Below are 6,863 nucleotides of genomic sequence, written 5' to 3' on the forward strand. Positions count from 1 at the left end.
GAAGAACTTGACTGAGTTTGTGGGTATAAAGGAGAAGTTCCTGTATTCCGGGGACTCTGGGAAGCATCTGTTCTACCATTGGCTAGTAGATATTGATCTTTTTCAAAAGAGTTATATGGAATATGTGAATAAGGCTTTAATTCATGACTTTTATTCCAAACAACTTTAGTGCGGGGCAAGTTACCAGATCCAAAGGAAAGAGGTAATGACCTTCCTGCAGATTTTACAGATAAAAGGTCACTGGTTGGGGCAGTGGATGAATGATTTGATTTATCCTGGTCCACATTAAAAGAGTTTCTTTCAACTAAAGTAGACCTCGGACGACCTGAGAGAATGCTGAAGGATGAAGAGTAGTTTTCAGAATCTGGGACGAATGAAGACTGGTTGGATCCCTTCATTGTAGGCAAAGTATGTCTAGCTACAGGTCTGAGAGATAACTCAGGGTTTGTTACAGATGGTTTTGTTGTTCCTGGCCTTATAGGCACTTTAGATAAAGATTGACTTGGTCCAGACCAGTGTGATAGAGGAAGACCAACCTGGTCTAATGAAGGCTCTGTTTGTACTCTCTTAATAGGGAAAGAATGACTCTCATGAGAGGCATTTTGAGTTGCAGGAGAATCAGGAACAGAGTGGTACCTTTTGGTGAAGGCAGGTGTAAAGTGGTACCTTGTCCTAAAGATTGGCATGGACAGGTGAGTTGTGCTGGAGTTTGGGACAGAGTAATTCATTGCCCTAGAATTTGCTGGAGAACTAAATGCTTCTCTGGAGCCTGGCCCAGAGTCAGGAGTTGCCCTGGGGCCTGGTGAGAAGAAATCAGTCTCTCTGGAATCTCTTGGATAGCTATTTTTTGCATAGGACTCTAAGACAGATGGCTTCGTTGTTCTGGAGACTGGTAAGGAGGAGAGTTGAGTTTTTCTAGGTAATGGTAAAAAATTGGAGGCTGCCCAGGAGATTGGTGGAGAGCTTTGGGGTACAGCAGAGTTGGACATGGAATGGTGGTTCTCAACACTGGAATGACTGTAGTGTTGTGTCATCTTTGAGACAAGTGATGAAGAGTTCTGTGGAGCCTCAATACTTGTAGAGTTGTTTGGTCTTCCCTCCATGGAGACAGACAGCCCTTCTGTAGGCAGATAGCTCCTTGATGCAACCCTGACAGGAAAGGTGTGGGTTGCGCCAGCATAGACAGGCCTATGTCTCCTTACAACCTTGAATGGTGACAAGTAGTGTACTACCTCCTCAGCGACTGAAGAATTTCCATTGGTGGGCTGGCTAAGTGAAGTCTGATTGACTGCTGTTTTGACTGGTGAGGAACTCAGAGGCAGATTGGGTGACAGATGTTGGGTTGGCCCATTTCCTGTTTCCTGGCTTTCACTGTACTGCAGAGAAAGAAGCACAGTATTTTCACAGTAGCCTCCCTTGAAGGCTGATTTCCCCCACAACAACCTGACAGCATCAAGCACACATGTTGAGTGATATAAGCCAAAGAGGAGGATTGAAAGACACCCTTCTCCTGATCTTCTAGCAGAGGAAAATATGACACAAAATTCACACAAAATGTCAACAAGAAAAGAGGGAGGGAAGAAATGACATGTTAAGGCTAAGTACCAAAGATGTAAATTTAAATTCTGAATCTGGGCATGAGTACTTACACACACACACACACACACACACACACACACACACACACACACACACTCACATGTACAAAGTAGCTTTTTTGTAAATTGTGTAATTCTCTTAACTTATATTAACTGTAAAATAAACAATCCTGTTTCTCCATTTCCTTGTGCTCCTTTGCTATAAAACTTAGCAATATTTACTCCTTTCCTAGAGAGGTTAAAGTCAGAGGATAGAGCAGTTCAGCCTAGAGATGATGTCTTAATTATAATTATGCAAATAAAATACCTACAATGTCCTTACACTTTGATCTAGAGATTCTACTATAAGACATATGCCCTAGGGAGGTCACTGTTAAGAACCTATACACACCAAAATATTTATAGCAGAACTTTTTGTGATATCACAGAGTTGGGAACAAAGCAGCTGTCCACTCATTGGGGAATGGCTAAGCAAATGGTGGTACCTGAATATAACTGATACTATTGTGCTGAAGGAGGAATACAGAGATGTGGAAACACTTAAGTAATTGGAGACAAATTTTATGCAAACAAACAAGCAAATGAGATGGCAACTGTAAAATGACTATTACAACGTAAATGGAAAAAAAACCAACACAGAGCGATCAACAATGAATGTTATAAAATTCCAAGCACTAAGCATAGCCCCAAGGAAGACCTATGGTAAGATACTCTTCCACTCCACTCTGGCAGTTGTGGGAGGCCCACTGAAATGGAACATTGCATATATTTTCAGACTTTTTTGATGTATTGATCACATGTACTGAAATCTTCCTCCTTTTCCAGTTTTTCCTTTCTATTATTTCTTCTATCTTCCATTTTTTTGTTAATAAAAATATTTTTCCTTATGACTCCCTGGGAGGGAGTAGGAGCAGAGATACTGAGAGAAATTTTAGTGATGTAAAAACAAAAGATCAATACAGTTTATAACAGAAATGAAAATTTTGTTGAGCAAAATTTGTCCCCTTTTTGAACTGTGTCTGAGCTGGTATTCTACTTCTGTCTTTTTTGTTATTTTTTTCTCTGCATTCTAACAGCAGAAGTTGAGAGCCACCTCCACCCCTTCACTCCCCTCTTTGTTAGCAATTTAAGAAAAACTAATTTAATTTAAAATTTATTTAAAAACTGCTTATTTAATTAAATCTATTTGAAAATTCTGAAACTTACCAAGAGACAATCAGCAAAGGCTAAAATAACCCTGGTCAGGATATGCACCCTCATCTTGTCTCTGCTACTAAAGATACAAGAAAGCCCCATTGTTATGAAACTAAAATAAACCAATAACCTCCATCAAGTACCTGTTTGTTACATTCTCAAAAATCACACAAAGAATGATATGAATACGCAATTAACACAAATGAAAACATGAAGTTAAAAATAGTATCTCAGTGCTTTCTACCCCTCCATCAAGCAGGAATATCAGGGCTATTTGCAAGTGGGCCTGGGTACTTTATTTACTGAAGCAAATTTAATTTAATAATTGTTACCAAGTTGGAGCTAGATTGTCCATAACATTGTAGATTTAAAGTTAAAAGGACTTGAGGGTCTGTTATTATTATTAGTCCAACCCCTTCATTTTATAGATGAGGAACCTGGGCCAAATAAAGTCAGATAACCTAGAAATATACATTATAGAGGATTAAATAGTAGTTATTGAATGGCAATGGGAAGAAACTTCTCCGTGAGGAGTAAAGTCACCCTTTGCTCTCCCCACCTCCTCAATAATAATTCAGATCTGAAACAAACTCGTTTTCAGGTAAGCTGTATAGACAAAGACCAAATGATCACATCTCTCTCCATTTGGAATTCTAAATATAGCAGAGCTCCTATAGCTTAAGGGTTTCAAGGAAAGAGTGACCAGAAGCATCCTGGATAAAGGATATCTGTACCAGACAGCCGGGTGCTTCCTTTCTGGGTCTGGGCCTGACGATGCCGTGTCTTCTCTGAATCAGCCTCTCTCTGCTGTGGATGTGTGAAGATGAAAAATCAGAGACTGAGCAAACCTGAATTTAATAAAGAAACTCAGACACCCCATCCTCCCTCCTCCTTTTGTCCTATTGGGGAGAGATAGATAAACTTTGTACGTGGATAGGTCAACTTGGAGTTAATCCTGAAACAAAGGATGGAGAAGAATTGTGGGCTGGCCTGTGCTCATTCTCTAAGGAACAGTCACCTATTATCTTATCTTGGTGTTGGAAGGGGGTAGGAATCCTGCTTAAAGCTTATGATGCCTTCCAAAATATTAACCCTCAAGCTTCTGAAGCCACTTCTTTTAAAGCTACAATTTAAAGAAAGCCTTTCAGTTTCACAACAACCCATTCTCCATCTCTATATAAGTTAGATAATCAGTCCTTGTTCCTGGAACAGCCACCTCCATTTAAATGTTTCACTCAGTTAAGCTCCAGTTTTCAAAAACGGATTGGGAGTTTGGGACTTCTCTGTTGCTATATGTCAGTTGTTTGTCATCTGGGGCATGGACTTAGCCTAAATATCTGATAAAGAATTATTTTTTTCATGGCCCAACTCAACAGTGGCACATAATTTTGAAAATAATCTCCCCTCACCCCCCACAACAACAACAAAAAACCCCACCTCTACGTAACATAAAATTGGTTATTGTCTTATAACTCATGGTTCTGTTAAGTTTTTCTGCAAAAATACTTTAAAATCACATAGACATAAACATATAAACCAATGCATATATACCCATATATAGAGGCAGCCTGGTGTGGTGGATAGTGGGGCCAGTAGCAAATGAGAGATACTTAGGTTCAAGCTTTGTCTTTGATATAACTGGCCGTGTGGCCCTGGGTGAGTCCTTTAAGTGAATCTTTGCTGCCCTTGACAGCTTTCTAAGATTTCAAGCTACAGATAGTTACTGATGTCCTAAACTAATTTCCTAAAATTTTTTTTTTAAAAAAAGGATGGTCATTTAAAAACATGAATATTTGTACAAATATATACATAAGTATAGAACACATATATATGCATATATAGAATATATAGCTTCTCAGTTTTGGTAGTTTTTTAATAATACATCACAAAAAGGCTAGGTTATGAATGCAGGATCAAGTTATACTCAGCCCAATATGATATATCATATTCATAACTACAGATCTGTATTGCATTGTGCTAACTATATATGCTCTATTTTGTACGTATGTTGGCCTTACTCCAGCCTTTTTTGACATCTAACAAAATCTGTAAAATACAAAAAAATGTAGAATTTTTGAATTATATTTCCTCCATAGAATTTAAATTTAATCTGGAATTTCAGTGACAACTTTAGAACTTTAGAGATCTGTCCGGAGATCTGTTGAGTGGAGGATTTTTTGGGGATTTTTCCAGGTTCTCTCAGCTTTGCACCACCTCAGAATGACATGAGGTCTTGTCTGTGAAGACTGCTTTTTCAAATGAAAGAGGACATTAGAACAAATGCCAAATCCCTGAACCTATATTGAAGTCCTTGACTGGATTACTTAGTCTAGTCAGGCAGAATTTTGATGTTCAATGCATGTCCTTGTGTGATAATTGCCTCCATCAACAGAGATGTGCCAGTTCTTATGCAATTATTATGTCATTGTAGTGGTCTGAATACCATTTCCATGACATTAAATATTACTCTTCAGCAGAATTGAGGTAATCATTGGAAAATAATATATAGTTAAGCACTAGTCCACTCCTTCGATAAGTGGTGAGCTTTTCGTTTCAAGTAAGCCGCCCTTCTCAGACTCAGAATCCCTGGTTGGCACTAATTCATCTTCATGAGATTAAAGAAAGCCAAGAATTTTCCTCAAGTGCTTTCCAAAGGTGAACTAAAATCAGAGCTTTACTTTGTGACTTGGCGACATTCATCTTTGGTTGAGTTGGGGACTGATAGTATAATAAAATCAAATTTCATTGACCATTTAAGGAGAATATCTAGCCCAATAAAATTTTCAGTGAATTCCCCCCAACTTCCTTAGTATTAATCTTATGTGTTGATAGCTGTCACTGGAACCTGCCATATGGTCTATAAAGGCAGGCTTATGAGATGCATGATTAATGAATTTTCATATAGCAAAATAGTAAATACATTGCTGAAGTATTATGATCAGTTTTAGGTTATTATTTATGTCTTCAACTACAAGTGATTCTTGTGCAATAAAATAATGGTACCTTCCCTTAAAATGCTTACATTTTAGTAGAGGGGGTGGGGGAGGTGGGGAGAGGAGAGGATAAGGCATAGTATACAAGTAAATACAATATAAAACAGTGCCAATCCAAATGAGTGAAAGCTATTGAGAAAAGCTAAGGACTGGAATGAGCTGAAGTTTCTCTCTGTTTTTGCTGTATGGGATGGGGGAGAAGAAGATGAAAGAACAGATAGGGCCACTCTTTCATGTGGATAGGATATAAATAATAGAGGACGGGAGAAATGGAAGTTTCCAATTCTTATTATTTTGCTTCTGTTTTCTCTGAAAATGAGAAAGTTCTTTGAACTGAAAATGGTAGAACCCAAATGGCTAAAAGGGATTTGATACCCAAGATAGGTGTGAAAGAGCAAGAGAGCCCCTAGCTGACTTCCCAGATGTTCATGCCATTTGGCTCACATCTGCTACATGCTAAGATTTTGGAAGAACTAAAAGGTGTGAAAGTTGAACCCATGTCTATGATCTTCAGGATAATTGTGAAAAATGGCAGAAGTGAGAGATGATTAGAAATCCAATTTGTCCTTATTTTCAAAGAAGAAAAACAAAGGAAGAAAAAGGAATAAAAGACAAGTGAGTTTTAAAAATATAGCTCAGTGAACTTGATTTCAATTCCTGTTTAAAATCTAGAATGAATGTATTTGTTTGCTCCAAAACAATTTTATTTTGTTAATCCCATTTTTTATTTTGCTAATCCTAGATCAGATCTATAGTTTTTCTTTTTAAAAATTCTTTTAAATCATTATTAACTTGAATAAAATTCAACAGATATGAACATTTTCTCATAAAAAGAACAGAAAAAAGATTATATATCAGACCATTCATCTCTGGCATATACACCTTGGTTTTATACATACTTGCATATGTATATATGTGTGTGTATATGTATATGTGGGCATGTATGTATATAGTAAAATTTAATACAGCAGTCCCAGCATTGCCCTGCTTGACTTAATTTTGGAACTTCTTTCTGCTCTCTCCAATGTAGTTTTTAAAAATATTTCATTGACGTCCTCTTCTTCATTCTGTTTGGTAT

This window comes from Notamacropus eugenii, chromosome 7, assembly GCF_028372415.1.
Source record: "Notamacropus eugenii isolate mMacEug1 chromosome 7, mMacEug1.pri_v2, whole genome shotgun sequence".
Taxonomy (NCBI): domain Eukaryota; kingdom Metazoa; phylum Chordata; class Mammalia; order Diprotodontia; family Macropodidae; genus Notamacropus; species Notamacropus eugenii.